Source organism: Neofelis nebulosa, chromosome 8 (assembly GCF_028018385.1).
Source record: "Neofelis nebulosa isolate mNeoNeb1 chromosome 8, mNeoNeb1.pri, whole genome shotgun sequence".
NCBI classification, from domain to species: domain Eukaryota; kingdom Metazoa; phylum Chordata; class Mammalia; order Carnivora; family Felidae; genus Neofelis; species Neofelis nebulosa.
The window spans coordinates 19876424-19898269 of NC_080789.1; the positions used below are offsets into that span (position 1 = coordinate 19876424).

Consider the following 21846-nt stretch of genomic DNA (forward strand, 5'->3'; position numbering starts at 1 on the left):
GAGATTTCTATCCTGTTCTTCTTGTTTCCAGTGTCTGAAAACTAGTTTCATAGATTTTGACCGGTTGTTTAGTTGTTTAAGGAGGGAGGGTAAATGTAGTCCCCATTACTCCAATCATGAGTGTAGGTGGAAATTCAATGCTTTGCCTTTAGACCCTTAACTCTGATTAGAATGTGAGCACCTTGAAATTCAGCAAGAACAGAACCTGGCACATAGTAGACAGTTAATAAATATTTCTTGAGTAGATGAAGTCCTGTTTCCTTTCAACATTGTCCCCAATGAGCTTCTTTCAAAATTTAAATTCTAACCATTTCTCTAATATACCAAGAATATTATTAATTCTCTCCTCAGAAATATTGACTACCCTCTATTATATCCATCTTGTTGTGGTTAACATACATCCATATTGTTCCTAAAATGTTTAGGAAAAGAAAAAAGATCTTAGATGAGGAACTACAAAACTGTAGTTGCCTCTGGTTGACTTAATCCACTAATAGTTTCTTGAGCAGAATCTCCAATCTGTTGTGTACCCATCAGTTGGTGGTCTAATCCAGCGGCTTAAATTTTCCTTAGAGGACATGCTTCCTGTGCCTCATCTGCCAAAATAATTTAGCCTATCCCTGGTCTAGCTCTATAGTTTATGGATGGAGAATAGATAGTGCTCAGAAATGGCAAGTATTGGCGTGTTGATTCTGTCACTTTCAGGCTACCAGGCTAAGTGCTAAAAAAATGTCTTGAGAGAAATCATCTCCTAAATCAGGAGAAAGGGTAGAGTAAATTTTAGAAGGGTAAAGTAAATTCAGTTCAATTGTAAAAACTGCATTAAAACATAACAGACAGTTGTGCTTCCTTCATTATTTTTATAGCTGGTCTTCTTTCATCCCTATATTAGCACGTTTGACCTTTTGAAAATTAGAATGACATGACAAGAGTAGAACTACATATATTATTCCAGCACTAAAAAGGAAAAAAAAAAAAACAAAACACCTTTTTCCCTTTTTTTTTTTTTTTTACAAATCAAATGTGGAATTAAATGGAAACATTTTTTTTTAAGTTTATTTATTTATTTTTAAGAGACAGAGAGAGCATGAGCAGGAGCGGGGCAGAGAGAGAGGGAGAGAGAGAATCCCAAGCAGGCTCCACACCATCAGGACAGAGTCCAATGAAAGGCTCAGTCCCACGAACCACGAGATCATGACCTGAGCCGAAATCAAGAGTCGGACGCTCAACTAACTGAGCCACTCAGGCACCCTAAATGGAAATACCTTTTTAAGTAAAAATAATTTTTCTCCCTAAATTAAAATGCAATATTGTGTAGAGTAAGAATGCCACTTGGCAAGCCACAACTTAAGTGACTTCTTTTTTTTTTTTTTTAAATATATGAAATTTATTGTCAAATTGGTTTCCATACAACACCCAGTGCTCATCCCAAAAGGTGCCCTCCTCAATACCCATCACCCACCCTCCCCTCCCTCCCACCCCACATCAACCCTCAGTTTGTTCTCAGTTTTTAACAGTATCTCATGCTTTGGCTCCCTCCCACTCTAACCTCTTTTTTTTTTTTTCTTCCCCTCCCCCATGGGTTTCTGTTACGTTTTTCAGGATCCACATAAGAGTGAAACCATATGGTATCTGTCTTTCTCTGTATGGCTTATTTCACTTAGCATCACACTCTCCAGTTCCATCCACGTTGCTACAAAAGGCCATATTTCATTCTTTCTCATTGCCACGTAGTATTCCATTGTGTATATAAACCACAATTTCTTTATCCATTCATCAGTTGATGGACATTTAGGCTCTTTCCATAATTTGGCTATTGTTGAGAGTGCTGCTATAAACATTGGGGTATATGGGGTATAGCAGTGCCCCTATGCATCAGTACTCCTGTATCCCTTGGATAAATTCCTAGCAGTGCTATTGCTGGGTCATAGGGTAGGTCTATTTTTAATTTTCTGAGGAACCTCCACACTGCTTTCCAGAGACCCAGTAAAAAAAGAGAACTACAGGCCAATATCCCTGATGAATATGGATGCAAAAATTCTCAATAAGATACTAGCAAATGAAATTCAACGGCATATAAAAAGAATTATTCACCATGATCAAGTGGGATTCATTCCTGGGATGCAGGGCTGGTTCAACATTCGCAAATCAATCAACGTGATACATCACATTAACAAAAAAAAAGTGACTTCTTATTGCTGCTTCATTTTACTTACTTTATTTATTTATTTATTTTTAATTTATTTTTAATGTTTATTTATTTTTGAGAGAGAGAGAGAGAGCAAGCAGGGGAGGGGCAGAGAGAAAGAGAGGGAGACACAGAATCTGAAGCAGGTTTCAGGCTCTGAGCCGTCAGCACAGAGCCCGACATGGGGCTCAGATCATGACCTGAGCTGAAGTCAGATGCTTAACTGACTGAGCCACCCAGGCACCCCATATTTTTAAGTAGGCTTCACACTCAGCACGGAGCCCAAGGGGGGCCCTGAACTCACAACCCTGAGATCAAGACCTAAGCTGAGATCAAGACTTTGATGCTTAACCAACTAAGCCACCCAGGTGCCCCCTCATTACTGCTTTTAAAGGGAACATTTCCCAATTTACTGCCCTTGGAATTTTTTTCACTGGAATAAAATCTATTTTTCACTTTGGAATAATGAATCTGGATCCTTAAGTACTAGAAGAAATTGGCACTACTTTGCTAACAGTCCCCAGACTCCTAGGGCTTATCATTAGCAAGATAGAGTAGTCCCGGAAGAATGGTATGTTTGGAAAGGATTTTGAGTATTTCTTTTCAGATTTTGATGAGAAAGAGCAATGTGTCTGCTTATTTAGGCTCACTGGTGAGTCAAAGTTAAAACACAAAATTCACTTTCTGATTTTTCTGGGACATTAATGTGTTGATATTTGAAAATTTTCTTCTAAATGAGATAGTCAAGTCACAGTGTCTTTCTCATATTTACTGGTCTCATAACGTTTCCCATTAGACAGTTGAAACTGAATGGAAAAGAAGGGGATTTTTTAGAGTTTCTTTCCTTTAAGTAAAAGAATTTAATTATTTTAAACTTTATGGAATACACTGCCCAAACAGGCCAATAAAGCAATGGGAGTAGTAGCAAAGCAAAACTCTGTAAAGTTAATTTATTAACCAGAAATTTAGTTTCATTTTATGAAGGGCTAGAACATTTTGACCATAGAACTTCTGAGGTGCAGAAGGGGATGTAACATGGGGGTGGAAGGGCTGAATTTAATTTCTTTTTCCCTCATTTTATTTATACTAATAATTTGAGGGAGGAGTTTTTCAATGTTGGCTATAACTATCAGGCCAAGAGATTTTAGCTGACATAAGGTTGCAACACTCAGTACACAGGAAAAATGGGACAAATCAAAGTCAAAATAAGTTCCTCCTCCTGGAGCTATTAGAGGAGCAGGAACAGCTTGTTCACTAATTGCAGAGAAGTCATTTTTGTTGTATTAAAGGCATGATGTGAGAATCTTTCAGTTCCATCTTGCTCTGCTGTATAATGCTGGTGACAGGTATTTAAGAACTGCCTGTTCTGTCCAAAAAGTTCTATCTGTCTAGCAAGTACTATCAGACCATCTGTATACAGAGTTAAACTGCTCCCGACTGCTTTGAAGCACAGCAGACCCTCCCTGTGGCAGGCATGCCTCAGGTTGTAATTCTTTCCCTTGGGTTTCATCCTCCTCATTTAACTTTGGAATTTTTTTTTCCTCACTCTTCAAAGACAGTGAATGAGGTTTTGCTTTCTTTAAAGGAGTCACTTTTATTTTAAAGAAAACTTACTTGCTTCCTGAATGCAAAGAATCTTGCAAGACATAGCAAGATGCTTTCCATTATGTCTCAGATCCTCGCTTAAGTTTGTTTTCCTTGTATAATCAGTTCTATCTGACGGTGAATACTTGAGGCTATTTCACATTGTGTTCAATGCTAACTTAACACACCAAATTTGTAGAATCATACATAGGGGTTGTTGGTGTGAAGCCGGAAGTTTCTACAAAATTAGGGCAAATTAAGCTAAAGGTCAGTATTATGATTAAACATTATAATTTCCACTAGCCCACAAGAAAAAAAAAAAAAAAGCAGTGTACTGGAGGTCCCACAGTTGAACCCAGGAACGCCTTTTTCTGAAGTTATTTGCTGTTCACCAATGTGAAAGCAAAGTGATCAAATATTCTGGTTTTTGGGAATTTGCAGTTGTTATTTGATGTTCTAATAGAGATATTGGCTCCAAGCTCTTTGTGGGAGAGCAGTATTTTGCAATAACCTCTTCTTTAGAAAGGTTGAGTCTATTTAAATACGTCAGAGAACAACTTGCCCTGATAGGAAAGTTATTAATATGAGGTCTTTCCCCCCCTCCCTTCTTGCCTTTTAATGGCCCAAATAATAAAGTATTTCAAATTTTTTGTCTAAATAATTTTTATAACATGCAAACTGTACAGAAAACCATAGCCACTAAAAGAAGCCTGAAGTTGCATTAATCTCCATAGAAACACCAAAAGGCAGATAAACAATTCTATATGAGAATGCATTAACCTGTTTATTTCATTTTGAGTTTCTTCCTAGTGCACATGTTGACAACTTCCCTACAAAGGAAAAAAAGGTCAGAAAAATTGGAGGAGATAGACCTATTTTATTTTTGCAGTAAAAAATAACAGTGAACTTCCTACAGTAGTTCTGTCCAACAGAATAATATAAGCTGCATAAATTATTTTAAATTTTCTAGTAGTCACAATTTAAGTGAATTCATTTTAATGATATATCTTATTTAATGAAATAAATCTAACTAAAATGTTATCGCTTCAGCATATAACCAATATAAAAATTATTAATGAGATATTTTACATTATTTTTCTCATACTGAGCCTTTGAAATCTGGTGTGTATTTCATACTCATAGCAAATATGAATTTGGACTACTCACATTTCAAATGGTCAATAGCCACATGGGGCTTGTTGCTTACCATGTTGGGTAGAGCAATCCTATAGAGGAGTACATATTCACTGTATTTAAAAAGGAAATAGAGTCTCTTCATTGGAGAGCTCTTGCCGTTTTTTCCCTTGGACTTTTTAGAAGCTACTCTAGAAGGCCCTCTAAAGACTTGACATGTTCCTGTCCACAATGATTATGCCTCAGGGTACTCTGCATCCTACAGAAGCAGGTCCGCCAGAATCTGGTGGTAGTTTGCTTCTCTGTGTCTTCTGTATTAATATGTACATGAAGCCACAACGAATCTTGGCTTCTAGCTATCGTATTAATTTTTTCCAACGCTTCACACTTCAAAGCCCTCTGGCCTGACAACCTGCTGAAGCTGACTTGAATCTAAGGGGAGACGCATCCAATTATGATGGGCCAAGAGCTATTGCCTACTTGAACAGCCTGTCAAGTAGCCCACATTCAACACCTGTTATAAGCTGAATACTGGCTTAGCTCATAACTTCATTTGCTCCGGTCCTCTCATCTGCTTGCAACAATACTTCACTAAGATCCTCATCTCTGCCTCTATTCCCCAATTACCAAGTCACCCTCCACAGATCCACCAGAGAGTTTGCTTAAACATGTCTGATTGTTTTGCTTCCCTAGTGGACCTCTGAGATGGCTCCCACTGCTAATAAATTGCAAACTCTTTAGTGTTGCATATGAGGCCCATCCCACCTGGCCCCAATCCACATCTCAAGCTACCTTCATCTAGTTCCTTTATTGTATGGCCTCTCCCCATTCTCTCTCCACATGTCACCCAGCCAAATGACTTCTTGCCATTCCCTGACCATGCCTTGTCATTCTTCCATGTCAGGTTTATATATACTTTCCTTTGCCTGGAAAGAACTTTTTCCTCTTGTTCACATGTCAATCCCTACTCATCCATTCCAGAAAACCCAGCGGGTGTCCCTAGATTTCCTACTTACTCCATGAAGGAGCTTCCTGCTAATCTGAAAACATCTTTGTTTCTGATGGTCAAAGTCAAGAACCATTTTCTGTTTGGGGGAAGTTTTCTCAGTTTTTTGTTTTTTTGTTTTTTGGTGGTTTTTTGTTTTTGTTTTTGTTTTGCTAGCTGTCTTGTTTCAGAGAGGAGCTACTACTAATCCATTGGCAACCTCCAATAACGTTCAAACATCATACTGCATTAATGCCCTAGTCTTATCAAGAGTAATATCTCAGAAAAAAACAAGTTTTTTTTTTTTAATTTTTTTTTTCAACGCTTTTTTATTTATTTTTGGGACAGAGAGAGACAGAGCATGAATGGGGGAGGGGCAGAGAGAGAGGGAGACACAGAATCGGAAACAGGCTCCAGGCTCCGAGCCATCAGCCCAGAGCCTGACGCGGGGCTCGAACTCACGGACCGCGAGATCGTGACCTGGCTGAAGTCGGACGCTTAACCGACTGCGCCACCCAGGCGCCCCAAGTTTTTTTTTTTAAAGGTACACTTGAAAACTGTTTGAAAGTAAAAATGAACAATTTTTAATATAGTCACGTTAAGAGGGGACTTAAAATAAGACATGGGCCTCTTAACTCCTTTTGGGGGCTGAGTACACATAAGCACTCATTTTGTAAGTATTGTTATCTCTTTAGTGCTTTTTTAGGGCAGTTTCCCATTCATGCTTTTTATAGCAGAGCTATTAACAATTCATTCTCACACCTCAACATGTCCCAAGTCAAACTCACACCATCTCTTTAAACCTGTTCTTCTGGACTCTTTGAGTTCTGGAAAGGACATCACTTGGAATTGTACCAACATACCCTTCTCTGTCACTCCTCGCAACAAATATGTTGCCAAGTCCTTTTATTCTACCTCTACAGCCTCTCTGCCAATCATTCCCTTTCTGCTATTCCTACTGCCAACATCCCAGTTCAGGCCCATGTTGCCTCCTACCTATACCCTTGAAATCACCTCCAGCCCTTTTTCCTTTCAATTCCTAAACTCCAACACTTACCAAGACTTCTAAAGCCCAGCTCTAAGGATGTCACCTCCCAGCCTAAACCACCCCCAGTTTCTTCCTGTCACCTAGTAGACAAAATCCAAATTCTTTAGCCTGATGTTCAAGGTCCACCCATACTTTGACCTCAATATAACATTATAATGTGATTTCCTCCTACTCCCCTACATGTACTCCAGCTAGAATGTACTAATCGTATCCCATATACACCCTTCCCACTGTAGCATCTTGGCTTTGTCTGTGGTGTTCTTGTCTCTTCTTACTTTCCTAACTTATTGCTGATCAAAATATGACACCATTCTTCAAGGCCAAGTCAAAACTACTACCTCATCCATGAAGTCCTTCTGGATTTTCCAGCAAGAAATAATCTTTTGGTCCTTGTACATACTTTATCTGTTATGATTCTTACTATAGTTTACTTTGAAAGCTTGTTTTGTGTATATGTGAATCAATATCTTATCTCTGCTGAGATTATAAAGTTTATTTCATTGACTCAACAAGTATGTGTTGAGTGCCTACTAGGTACTAGTGCAGTACAGAAAACAGTGATCAAGCCAGACAAGGTATTTATTTTAGAGGGCCATGCTAGGGTACCTAGTATGTATTTAATTCCTAATTTATGTGAAAAAAAATATTTCTAGACTAGAAAAGTAGAATAGGAAGTACATTAAAAAGGCTTCAGAAAAGCTGAATTAGGAGTTCACAATAGCTAGGAGTCTGTCTCTTGTCCCTGTAGCCATGGAGACCCCAGCAAGCCCTCACACAGAGCCCTTTGCTCTCAGTTGCAAGCATCTCCAACAGTAATCATAACAACAACCACTGAGCTTGGACATGTGATTTCCAAACTCATTTCAGATGAGAAGCCACAAATTAGGAGCAGGGTGTAGAAATGGTACAGTCAGTCACATGGGCATCGGTGAGATGGACAGTCCAGCAGAAAGGGAGGATCCAGAAAAGCTAAAAAACAAAACAACAATAAAAGAGAGAGAGAGAGAGAGAGCAATCTGCAGCCATTTAAAATAGGGACAAACAGTTCTGCATATCTCTGACGGGCCTGAAGACTTCTCGGTGTCCTAGCACACCACTACTTCTAATGACACATCATCAAGCCAGGCTATGTTTACAGAGCACTATTTTAGAAGGCAGGGAAGATTAATATATTGGAAATGTTTCCATCCAAGATAATTAAAACCCTTGGTGTTTAAAAGGATGAATCCTCAGCCATCTATTAAGCTCACTTATCCACAACGGCTCTCTCCCACCCCCACCAGCAGGCTCTGGAGCCAGGGTTTTATTGTACTTCCTTGCACTTCTTGATTCATTTGCCTCAGAACATTCGTTGGCTCTCAGCATTCAGTTTAATTTTCATTCAGTAAGTTTCATGCCCGTGTTATTTGCACGACACTCTAAGAGGGCCAATGGAGAACACAAAAGATTTGAAAAGTCTAGACCCTAGTCTTAGAGATGCTCAGGGTCTAGTTTAGGAGATAAGACCTACATCCTTGAAGGAACATAAATACACAATAGAGATGAAAATAGTGTGTAGGGAAACAAACTTCGCAGTGAAGGATTGCCTGGGAAAGGACTAGGGCTAATCAGGAAAAGATTTCTTAGAGCCTCTGAGCCAGAAGTGGAAGATTTGGGACAGGCATTTTGGTAAAGAAAACAGGACAAAGAGGAGTGACAGCTCTAGGCAAGAAAGAGCAAACACTGTGTAGGCAGTGGTAAAGAGCTGGCCTGGCAGATGGGCTGAGGGCCCTGCTTGGGGAAAATGAAATATGTTTGATGCATTTCCACAGTTTTGTACAAATCCTTGTCATCTTTCTAAAGTCATGTCTTAGTCTGCGTGGGCTGCCATAGCAAAATACCATAGACTGGGTAGCTTAAATGAAAGATGTTTATTCTCACAGTTCTGGGGCTAGGAAGTCTAAGATCAAGGTAACAGCTGATTGGGTTTCTGGTGAGTGCCTGATTCCTGGCTTGCAGACAGCCACATTTTTGCTGTGTCCTTACTTAGGAGAGTAGAAAAGAGCAAACTCTCTGGTGTCTCTTCTTATAAGGACACTAATCCCATTGTGAAGGTCCCACCCTCATGACCTCATCTAACCCTAATTACCTTCCAAAGGCCTCATCTCCAAGTACCATCACATTGGTGGTTAGACCTTAAGCATATGAATTCAGTGAGGGTAGGGGAACTGGGGGTGAGGACATAAACGTTCAGTTTGTAACAGATCATATGAATGTAAATCCCTGCATCTTTTGAAAAGCCAGAAAAATCCATTTTGATGTATAGATTGGTACTCTTTTCAATGGTGTCATTTTGCTAGAGAGTTTATGCAACAGTTGGTTGCAAGCTACAAAGTTGACTTGATTTTCTTGTTCTAAGTTCATTTCACAAATGAAGTTGTAGGAAATGTAGGTTCTTCTTTGGTTAGAAGCTCTGGAGGATCCTACTTCTAGAAGACATCATCCAGTGCTGTCTGGATGTGCCTCAAGCTTTGGACAATGGTTAACAGATTCTATGAGCAATTGAATAGGAACACAAATAATAGGCTTACTTTCTATAGCTTGCTAACTGCTCAGGACTGGAGATTTATCAACCTCTTAAAATGAGGTTCTAATAACTGTGCGCTTACCTTTCTCACTAGACTGTAAATTCTGGGAGGGTGGGGTAAGTGTTTTCCCCAGCATCTAGACCATCACCCACCACAGAAATGGGACTCACTGCTAGATTAATAGCTGAATAAATGGTTGAATGCAAGACAAATACATTTATTAACATTTGACTAAAGTCAAGTCATTTATTTCTCAAAATTAACTTAGCCTGAGCTGGCTGAGATTCTTGTGACTGGTGCATCATGACTTTTTAACTAATTAAAAGCAAACCACAAAATCAGGGATTTTAAAGTCATTTTTTCACAGACATGTTCATTGTAAATCCAATACTGTATCCTGTTGAATTGGCTGTTTTGTGTAATTGAGAGCCAATTTCAATGTTCACATGACAATGAAAATCTCAAGCTTAAATTTATTAATATGTTGTCTTGGCAGAACACCAGGCCTCTTAATAACAAAATATGGAGAGAAATGATATTATTCTCCAAAGACTTGAATTTGATTTCGAAAATAAACTGATGTTGTTCTTAAAAAGATCATTCACAAGAAGACATAACTGTGGACCTGTGGACTATAAAGTAATTTAAATGAAAACTAATCCAAAGTACAGAGAATCAAAGTTCCAGTATGGTAGTTAGTTTGAAGGCCAAGGAGCAAAATATTCAACTGTTTTAGAGCCCACCTGAGCAATTCAAGTTCTGAATAGTTGCTAACTCACTGATCAGATCACTCCTAATCTGGACACACTTAACAAGTAATTTGCCAAATACACTAGAATATGAAGCAGAGGCACTGCAGATTCAACCAGTTGGATCCCAGAGAAGGAGACTGTATCATCTCTCATAACCATGGCCATGATTCATTGAACACATACTAGGTATCTGTCCAGCACTATGTCAAGTGCCATACAGACTTATCTAATCCTTAATAAACCCCCCATTGAGCAGATGAGGAAACTAAGGCTTAAAAATAAATTAAGTGAGGGCGCCTGGGTAGCTCAACTGGTTAAGTGTCTGAGTCTTGGGTTCAGCTCAGATCATGCTGTCACGGTTTGTGAGTTCGAGCCCCACATCGGGCTCCATGCTGACAGTGAGGAGCTTGCTTGGGATTCTCTCTCTCCCTCTCTTTCTGCTCACTCTCTCTGTCTCTCAAAAAAAATAAGTAAAAAACTTTTTAAAAATTTATAAAAAACAAAATAGGTTAGGTAAATTACCCCCAAATCAATAAGTCTGTAAATGGAAAAGCAAGATTTTTGCTTTCCCTATTGGCCATTCCATTTTATTCCACTCAAAAGATGGTCCTTGAAATGACAACATCAGCATCACCTGGGATGTTGTTAGAAATCAAAATCTCAAACTCCATCCAGACCTACTGAATCAGAATCACTGATTATAGAACCTCTGCAAGAGGTTCTAAAACACTCTAAAGTTTGAGAAGCACATCTCCATTCTACTCTGTTTCACAAAACTTTAATAAATGTGTATATTTCATTTTGCCAGTACAGATTCTTACCACACCCAGAAAATTAATAACACATCCATTGCTCTGTTTGAACTATAGTCACCATACCAGTGTCCATAATTCCTACAAATAGAATATGTAAATTGAGCCCAAGGAAAACAACCCAATAGCATTATCCATCTAAAATATGAACAAGAGCTACAGTGATTGGAATTCTTTCAAGACCTGACTACACACATTGATTTGGGATTAAAACAGTAAACACTTAGCTCATTCTAAGCTTTAACAGATAAAATAGATTTTTAATATAAGCTCAGAAATGAGTATCTTGCCGAGAGGGCAAGAGTAAACATCCTGTGTGCTGTGACAAAAGTGAAATATAATATATGAAAAAGGCAGTCAGAATTCCAATCTATTGCTATGAGTGGTTGTCTTGCCAAATAATGAAAAGTATTGACATTGCTGCTGAGCTGTCATTGGCATGCTACACAAACATTGAGATTTTCTAGGCAAAGTGACTGGAAGTCATTCAAGTATTTATAATGGTGTAATGGGTGAACTGGAGAATTTCTCTTTCAAAAAAATTTTTGTTCCAAACTCCTTGATGAGAAAATATTTGGAATAAACCACAATAGATTTATATACAGACTTATATGGCTGAAATTGATTTTTGTTTCCCTGGGAATTTAAGAATCTTTTTAATAGTTGAGAGCTGGTGTACAGCTGCAAGAGGTTGGCTTAATACGAAGCCAATATTTATGCTTTCTTGATAGAACAAATGAGAATTCTCTCTCTGTTTTCTATCTTACTTATGTTGAAAGCCTGGCAACACTGGGATATAATACTTGCTTCTTCAAAATGTTTTTAGATTGTTATTCACTGTTTTGTATTTCATTTCGAAGCTGCTTTATTTATAGTATTATTAAACCTCAAAGAAACCCATATGGTGGAAGGGAATGGAGAAATTTTGCAATTTCACTATTTTATTCTTCTTTAATAGAATTTACGTGAAAATGAAAATTGTTCAAGTCTGCTTTTTGTCTCAAGGAGTATGTCTATACCTTGCAACAGGGTGGCTTAAACGGATGGGTAAATTCTATTACACAATAAATTTTATGGTTGGCATTTAATTCTGAAGAAATTGTCTTTTTCTTTTTTTTTTTTATTAAATTTTTTTTTCAACGTTTTTTATTTATTTTTGGGACAGAGAGAGACAGAGCATGAACGGGGGAGGGGCAGAGAGAGAGGGAGACACAGAATCGGAAACAGGCTCCAGGCTCTGAGCCATCAGCCCAGAGCCTGACGCGGGGCTCGAACTCACGGACCGCGAGATCGTGACCTGGCTGAAGTCGGACGCTTAACCGACTGCGCCACCCAGGCGCCCCAGAAATTGTCTTTTTCTAACAGGAGTGTGAAGATTTAGGTAGATACTTGCTATCTCTATATTTAAATAAAGCAACCCAACCTCAGAAAAAGTTTTGTCTGAATGCAGATGCAGCAATATTGTTACCAGCAGCCTCTATTTCTTAATAATCTCTAGGTTCAAATGGGGTGCCTGAGTGGCCCAGTTGGTTGAGCAACTGACTCTTGATTTTGGCTTAGGTCGTGATCTCACGGTTTGTGAGTCTGAATACCACATGGAGCTCTGCACTAGCAGTACAGAGCCTGCTTGGGAATCTCTCTCTCTCCCTCCCTTCTCAGCCCCTCCCCCACTCACATTCATTCTCTCTCTCTCTCTCTCTCTCTCACTCCCTCCCTCCCTCTCTCCCTCTCTCAAAACAAATAAACTTAAAAAATTGTTTAAAAAGGTTTGAAGGGCATCTGGGAGGCTCAGTCTGGTAAGCATCTGACTCTCAGTTTTGGCTCAGGTCATGATCTCATGGTTTGTGAGTTTGAGCCCCTCATTGGGCTCTGTGCTGACAGTGCAGAGCCTGCTTGGGATTCTGTCTCTCTTTCTCTCTGCCTCTTCTCTGTTTGTGTGTGCACTCTCTCTCTCAAAATAAGTAAACATTGGGGGGAAAAAGTAAGAGCAGGAATCCAACTGGTCAGTATAATGTAGAGGTTAAAATCATGGACACTGGAATCAGATAGTCTTGATTCCAATCCTTGATCACTTCTTACTACCTATGTGACCTTGCACCAGTCACACTAGCTTCTTATGCCTCCGTTTTTTATCTCATAGAGCTGTTGATCAGATTTACTCAGAGAGTGCTCAGAAAAGTGCCTGGTGTGGGGCAGGTGGTTAATATATGGATGCCATCATTGTTATTCTCAGGGCCTTTTCTATCTCCTGTAAATGGATGCAATAAACAAACAAATCTTATGGAATTTCTGTTATGGGGAAGGCTAGGGATTCCATGAGCTCAAGAACCAAGCATATCTTTTCACTATTGTATCCTAGCACATAGTGTAGATGCCTGACATACATTATGTATGAATGAAAATTTAGGTAAATAATTATATATGTAAAGTGTTTGGCACAGTGCCTGACACAAAGCAAGGGTTCAATAAAGGAGGGCTATTTTAAGTATTTTTAACTATTTTGTGGAATCCTTCATAGAGTTTTTGTTCAAGCCTGACCTCTGCCCATAGTACTGGGAAGTCTTCACTGGAATTATTCACTCTTAAAAACTAAGACCTCTGAGAAGCTCTATCCAGTGGCAGTATGGAATTACTTCTTAGGCCTTAAGGACAAGGGAATTAGTAGTCAGAGCATTGTGACAGAAATCTAGGAAATTAAGATTCAGGTCCTGGCTTCACAATATCCTACTTGTGTGGCCTTAGACAAGTTATCTCTTTGACTCTGTTTCTTCTATTGTAAATGAATGGTTTGGATTGAAAGATCTTCTTCTAACATTGGATCTCCATAATTTTACAAATTATGTTATAACTCTTTGTTCCTGAACATATGAACAATTTTTATGGCTTATCCTTCATGTATGTAGCATGCCTATTAAACACACATACACACACACACACACACACACACACACACACACACAGGTGTAATTCAGCAGTCCTGTTGTGAATTTTTTCATCTAATACAGGAACTTTTCTTCTGGAATAAAAAATTCCTTGGGGTACCTGGGTGGCTCAGTTGGTTAAGCATCCAACTCTTGATTTCAGTTCAGGTCATAATCTCAGTTTGTGAGTTCAAGCCCTGCTTTGGATCCTATGCTGACAGTGCAGAGCCTGCTTGGGGTTCTCTCTCTCCCTCTCTCTCTCTGCCCCTCCCTCACTCACACGTGCTCTCATACACACACTCTCTCTCAAAATACATAAATAAACTTAAAAAAATCCTCTCTCCATTTATACCTTTTTTGGAGATTCCTGCATGAGAGTTTTACATTTAGATCTAGCATCCACATTAGATTATAAATGAGAAATATTCTAAGAGAAAGCCTTAATTAAGTAAAACTAATAACTTATTTTGTCCATTCATCCCAACGTGATAGTCCCACCTCCAAACTCATCCAACTTTTCTTATTTGTGCCAATTATTTGCTATATCTTGAATATCCAACTGTTTAGGCATGTGTGTGTGCGTTGTCTCCCTGTGTAAGAAGAGCTATAACCTACTATTTGCCAGGCATCATGCTAAGGAATTCTCTAATTCTTTCAACGATCCTCAAAAATGACAGAGGAGGAAACTGAACTTAAGTGCGTAAGTGGGTGCCCAGTTTAAACCACAGTAATTGATGGATTCTGTTTCTACTCTATACTGTCTTTCAAATAGCTGCTTGCTGTCAAATACCAACAGTCTAAAAACGTCCCTCAAAGCAGATCTGTTTATTATATTTGTTTGAACTACCCTCCCCGTACACACACAGTGTTGTGAATATAATACGTGCTAGAAAATGTATGTTGAGTAAATGAAAGAAAAAAGGTGTGCATTGGGCCTTCCTCAATTTTGTGGCCTCATTTCTCTCTTAGAGTTTTTTTTTTTTTTTAACCAAAACAAGAAGTGGTAAGTTTGTCACAGGAATGCAAACCATGGAGTTATGACAAGTGGCAAACTGGCTTTAAGGCATTGAGGAAGTCAAAGCATAGTCCCTGCTATTTCTTTCCCAGCACACAGTGGACCTGAGTATCAGTATTCCCATCTCATGATGTCAGTAGACAGCAGCAGCCTGCTGTGAAGGGCACAAGCAATGTCCTAACCAGGGGCAGGGATCTCTAGGCCTTTTCAAATTCTATACCAAAGAGTTTTCTCTAGGCTTATTGAAATGTATTTTAAGAGAAGTTGTTTGGTATTATTCCAATCACATGTATTTTGAATATTACAAAAGTGAGAGATTGAACAAGGCCATTATTTCTGATGACAGAGATGAGAGGGTTTATACTTAAATGGGGGTGATAAATGCAATTTTAGAATCTTCTTTACTGGGTACTCTTGAAATGCAGGTAGTCATGATCAGTCTGAGAATGTTACATTAAACTTAGAATTTGTATTAGGCAAATTAAACTCAAGCAGTCCCCAAATTTAAGCTTTACATAATAAAGGTTTATTTCTCCCTCATGTAATAATGTAAGAACTCTTGGTCAGCCAATGATCATATTTCAAGGGTACAATCTCATTCCTTTTTATAGTGCCACCTGCTCTAGATCATCAGAGTACTGTCCACCAAGCTTCAGGTGGAAAAAAGGAATGTGGAAAATTAAGCAGAAAGTTCATATAGGCCAGGCCTAGATACATATCACTTTCTGTCCACATTTGTTTGGCCAAAATTCAGCTGTATGCACCTAACTGCAAGGAAAGCTAGGAAAAGCAGTCTAGCTGAGTGCCCATTTAGAAAAGGAAATGGGGGGCCTGGGTGGCTCAGGTGGTTAAGCGTCTGACTCTTGATTTTGGCTTAGGTCATGATCTCACAGTTCATGAGATCGAGCCCCAGGTCAGGCCCTGTGCTGACAGCCCAGAGCCTGATTGGGATTCTCTCTCTCTCTCTTTCTCTCTCTTCTCTCGCTCTCACTCTCGCTCTCCTTCTCTCTCAAAATAAATAAAACATTTTTTTAAACCTCATCCAGCATTATGGGGTTAGCAGTGTTCCATGTACAGAGCCAATAAATGGTTGTTCTTGTTACAACTGGTACATCTGATACAATCTAATAACCGTTATCTGAGACACTATACAGTGCAAAGCCAAGTGTTCATTGTGGGCTATGATAAATAAGACATGACTTCTGCCCCTAAGAATTTTGCACTAAAATAGAGCTCTCAACCAACTCTAAAATGGGGAAGGATAAATTAAGGATAAAATAGAGGTGAAAGTGTTTTTGGCATACATTTGATTATATACCTGTCTGCCCTAACTTTAAGCCTCTCAAGACCAAAATCTCATAACGAATCTTTGTGGTCTTTACTCAGTGCCTAGCATATAGGCACTGATATAAAATATATAATATTTTATATAAAATATAAAAGTATTTTTAAGAGAACAAAATAAAGAACCATGTCTAAGGAGTGCAGAGAATGAAATAAGTACTTATGTGTTGTTGTAAGTTGTGCACTATACAACTCTAGGAGGTGCGATTTATGTTGTGGTCATTGTGAATGTCTTTCCTTAGAGTTGTATAGTATACAATCTGCAAATCTGTATGTGACAGCCCTGGGGAAAAGAACAACCCAAAACTGCATCCAGAAAAACATGAAAATTGAGCTGGGCTTTGAGATATACAAAGACTTTCTACATATGAAAAAGGAGAGCAAAGGTATTCCAGACTGAGTCATCCAGAAGCCCAGAGTTCTGGAAAGGCAACTGGCAGATCAGGTAGCCAGGAGTTATACTGAGACAAGGAGGTAATGAATGAGAGTTGAAGTTACTTTATTGCTCAGTAGTGAAGGGTGTTGATTACCACACTGAGAAGGGTAAAGTTTTATTGGTAAATGTTCTGGGTTGTTGTTGTTTTGGGGGAACAGAAATAATGTGAGCCCACTCCTGTTTTAGGAAAATCATTCTGGCCATGATGTGGGAGATGAAGTGAAGAAATGGTAAAAAGGAGATCACTTGGGAGATCACTACTACATTGCAGCTGAGAGACGATAAAGACCTCACTGGAACAATGACAGAGTAGATATGAAGAAAAGAACGAAAGGACTTTGTGACTTATTGGCTACCCCAGGTGAAAGAGAGTGAAAAAATATTCCAAGGTGATGTGGAAGATAGTGTGGGCAATTCACTGCAAGAGAACAGGAGTTTTGAAAAGGGAAATGATGTATTCAGTTTAGTATGTATTGCATTTGAGGTGCCAGCAGATCATCTATATAAATACGCAGACAGAGAGGAGATGATTTCTGAGCTGTCAGCTCATATGGTAGTGGCTGAAATCATATAGGCCTGGTAGACAGTACAGAGCAATGGTTCTTAGCAAGGTTGTGTGTTTATGCGGAGGGAGAGATTGGTCTGGCTTACCTATCATTGAGTAAGAAATAAACCAGCACACAAAGCTTAACACAACCACTTATTTTTCTCGTTATTTTGTTGGTCAGTATTTGAGGAAGGATTAGGTAAGCTAGATAGTTTTGTTTTACATGGTCTTAACTATAGTGGCTGGGCCTGGAGGATCCACTTTCAGGGTGGTTCTTCACTCATCCATGGTGTCTCCATGCTCCACACATGGGGTCTTATCATTTGAGGTGCTCCATATGGCTTGGGTTTCTCATATCATGGTGGTCTCAGGATATTTGATGATACTTCTTACAGAGGCAGGAGTTAGAGCTACCAGGCCCGTAAAGGACCATGGCTAGAACTGGCACAGTGTTACTCTGTTACATTTTATTGGTCACAGGGCCTAATCATGTTCAAGAAGTTGAGAAATTGATTCCACCTCTTGATGGGGAAAATGGCATGGTCACATCGCAGAAGGGCATGTGGGATGGGAAATATTTTGGAGCCATATTTCAAAAATACTCTTTGCTACAGGAGTGTCCATCAAAGTCACCTGAGGGGATTTTTCAAATTATGGCTATTATGCTTCCAAGTTTTTTTTTTTTTTAAGATTTTATTTTATTTTTTTATTAGAAAATTTTTTAATGTTTATTCTTGAGACAGAGATAGAGAGAGTGTGAGTGGGGGAGGGATAGAGAGAGAGGGAGACACAAAATCCAAGGCAGGCTCCAGGCTCTGAGCTGTCAGCACAGAGCCCAACGTGGGGCTCAAACTCACAAACCGTGAGATCATGACCTGAGCCAAAGTCGGACATTTAACCGACTGAGCCACCCAGGTGCCCCTGTAAGATTTTATTTTTAAGTAATCTCTGTACCCAACATGGGGCTCAAGCTCACAACCCCAAGATCAAGAGTCACATGCCCTACGGACTGAGCCAGACAGGCACCCCTACTTCCAAGTTTTAAATAGGTTGCACAAGAAATCCTGATACATATCCCTGACTGAGACCCACTGGTGTAGAACAGAAAGAAAAAGTAGCCCAGAAATGAAATGTAAAAGGAAAAACAACTCTGAAGAAGAGCTCCTGCTGATAGACCAGTGATGAAAGAGATGAGTTTGAGCCAGAGCTGGAGAGAATTCAAGGAGGGTACAGTCAGAAGCACCAAATGTCATGGAGGCAGTGAGAATGAGAAGTGAGCAGAGGTTGCTGGATTTGGCTTTAAAAGTTTTCCAGGCATCTCTGAACTCTGTTGCAGTTGGCGTTGGGATCCAAATTCTGAGGCTTGCAAACTGAGTCCAAAACTAGGATAGGTTCCTTTTGCAGTCCATCTTCTGCGTAGAATATAGAAAGCACTAACTAGGCTTTCTATATTCAGGCTAGGGCTTGAGAGAATGAAGTTCAGATTCTGAGTTGGCTGTATATTCACTCTGTGACCTTATACAGGTCACTCAGTCTCTCTGGGCTTCAGACTCCTTTGCTCTGAATTCTATATTAATATTTAAAGTGCCATATTCTGGGGGCACCTGGGTGGCTCAGTTGGTTAAGCGTCGGACTTCAGCTCAGGTCATGATCTTGTGGTTTGTGAGTTTGAGCCCCACATCGGGCTCTGTGCTGACAGCTCAGAGCCTGGAGCCAGCTCCCTCTCTCTCTGCCTGTCCCCATGCTCTGTCTCTCTGTCTTTCAAAAATAAATGTTAAAAAAAAATTTTTTTAAGTGCCATATTCTATTCTTGTTTGCATTCAACAAATGTTTATTTTCTTGAGATACTTTTTAACAAGACTTGAAAATACTGTTTTTTAATGTGGTACTACTTGGGGCCAGGATAAGGGAAAACATCTGCTTTTATTTCTTTTTTTTTTTTTGACAGAAGTTCTAAATATTTATAATTTACATGAAAAAAAATTACAACAGTCGTACTGGGTTTCTTTCAAATGTGAAGAAAAAGAGAAGGTTTTGCAAATGAAAATGATAGAAGCCACCTTAGTAGGAAAATAATCTGAAGATGGTGTTTGCTCAGAATGGCTCAAAAAGGTCCCCAACTCCTTAGCTTCACCAGGAAGTCCTGGTAGATAGGTAATATAAGACAAATTTAGGTTAATAAACTCTCTGGAGAGTGCTATCAGATGGGTTATGATGACTGGGTTTGCTTTATGCTCCTTAGTCCCTTTCTGAAAGAAACTAGTGAGACAGTGGTATGAGCCTGGATGTTTCTGGATCAGCCACTGGGGAGCTTTTCAAGCAGTATCCTTCCAACCCAGCCCCCAACTGGGCTCTCCAGGCATCTGCCTTTAGCAAGGCCAAGGCTAAAACAGAGTTTACACAGCTGGGCCTAGGTTTCATGAGGATCTTCATTCTTTGTAGTCTGATTCTCAGTGCTACTTTGGGATACCTCTGAAGATGGGGAGCCAATTAGCTCTGGTCATCAAGTAAATTGCCAATCAGCCTTCCCATTTCCAACTCTAGACTCTTTTATTTCAGCCTGGTCCCTTCCTCCAACCCCTTAGCTACTTCTCAATGCTCATTCCCCACTCCATGTCTTAATCATATTTTTCCTTCCTTCTCTTTCTCTTTCTCTTATTCAAATTCTAATCAGAGTTCGGAGCCAGCTAAATTCTCTCTCTCCTTGGAGCTTCCCTGCCAACTCTAGGCCTCTGGACCACCCCCCCCCCCCCCCCGCCCGCCCAGGCATGAGTTACTCACTGGGCAAGCTAAGCATGTGCTTACAGCACTTGTGAGTCAGGGGTCTCAGCTGTCCCACCCCCTACCCCCGCCTTACCCCGCCCCCACACACACATCTCAGCTTGAATGAATGTATATAGAATTTTGAAATGGAAAAATCTAAAAAGATTTTATTTTAACTTTAGCATATGTAACCTTTGTGACGTTTCAAGAAATAGCATTTATTCTTCATTGTGTGGGAAGGGGGAGTACTCTTTTCAGTTTAGGGTCTTTAGAGTTCTTAATTTTATACTGATCTCTCCTCTGAAATTATATTGCACTCATTGGGCTTTCCATAGACATTGGCATTTAATTGTATATTGTCATGTGTATGACCTAGTGGCTGAGCACATGGATTCTGAAGCCAGACTGATGGGTTGAAATCTTGACACTGACACTTACTAGCTCTGTGACTTTGGGTAAAGTGTTTGTGGTAGATCATCTCCAATCCTAGCTGCCATAACTCCTTCCCTCCCCACCCCTCCCCCCACCCCAGCCACTCCTCCACTGAGAGATAAACCTTGTTTCTCCTTCTCTTAAATCTTGTTGGGCCAGTAACAGCTTTGACCAACAGATCATGGGATAAGTGACGTTCTAACCCAAGCCTTAAGAGAAGCGAGAGCTTCCATTCCTTCCCTCCTGGAGGGCTCCTTCTTAAGAATCCAGCTGCCGTCCTCAGAGGGACAGTGGAGGAATATGGATGTCCACGGGTAGACAGTCTCAACTCTGCTCCCAGCTGACATCCAGCACCAATTGCTAGCCATGTGAGCAAGCCATCTTGGATGTTCTAGCTCCACTGAGCCTCCAGATAAATGTAGCCCCATACAACATCACGTAGAGCAGAACTGCCCAGCTGAGCCTGGACAACTCAGAATCACGACACAATAAAATGATTATTGCTTCAAACCATTACGTTTCAAGGTGGTTTGTTGTATAGAAATAGATCATTGAAACAGTATGTAACCCTACTTAGATTTGGTTTCTTCTTCTGCAAAATGGAGTTAATAATGGTACCTATTTCATAGGATTGTTTTGAGCATTGAATGAGATTAAATGTATGCTAACTGCTTACTTATATTATGCTATGTTATATTAATTATCATTATTATTATATTAATTATATTATATAGTTACATTAATTCTTCAAGGAAGGCTCTGTCACTGGCTAAAAGATTTCAAGAATCAGAGTGCAGGAGGTGGGGGAGGGCAGGGGAGAAAAGTAAAGTATAGGACATAAATGGAACTAATATTTCTTGGGAATCTACTAAAGGTTCCCACGTTAGGCTTTAACATATATGATCTCCCTTGCTCTTGACAGAAAACTTGTTAACACATATCATTACCCTTATCATGGGAGTGGAGACTCAGAAATTAATTTATCCAAGGTGCCACAGCCAGGATATAATGTAAGTGGGCTTCAAAGTGGGCTATATGACTTTTTTTTTTCACTTTTCCACACATTTTGGACAGAGGAGCTTCCTGACATCTTTCAAAGTGTAATTTCTGCTTTCAGTGAGAAATTACATATCCAGCCAGATTCTCTTCGACCCAACCAACATTCTGCCTCTGATCATAACAATGAGAAAAACTTAAGAATATCCCCTAAAGTCCTTCACTTCCAATAACTATTACAAATATAGTACCAAGGAATATAGATAAACCTTTCATGAAACTAGTTATTTTTTAGATTATTTCACTTCTCAGAGAAACGATT

General features: G+C 39.5%; 1 protein-coding gene across 2 annotated transcripts in view; it reads left to right on the top strand.

The window, feature by feature from the left end:
- WASHC3 (WASH complex subunit 3) overlaps nt 1–17482 on the top strand; it is a 94029-nt gene extending 76547 nt beyond the window's left edge. For both annotated transcript variants that reach the window (XR_009265405.1, XR_009265406.1), the window contains exon 8: nt 16973–17482. The gene's annotated coding sequence lies outside the window, so the exon portion shown is untranslated. The remainder of the gene's footprint in view (nt 1–16972) is intronic.
- The last annotated feature ends 4364 nt before the right edge of the window (nt 17483–21846 follow it).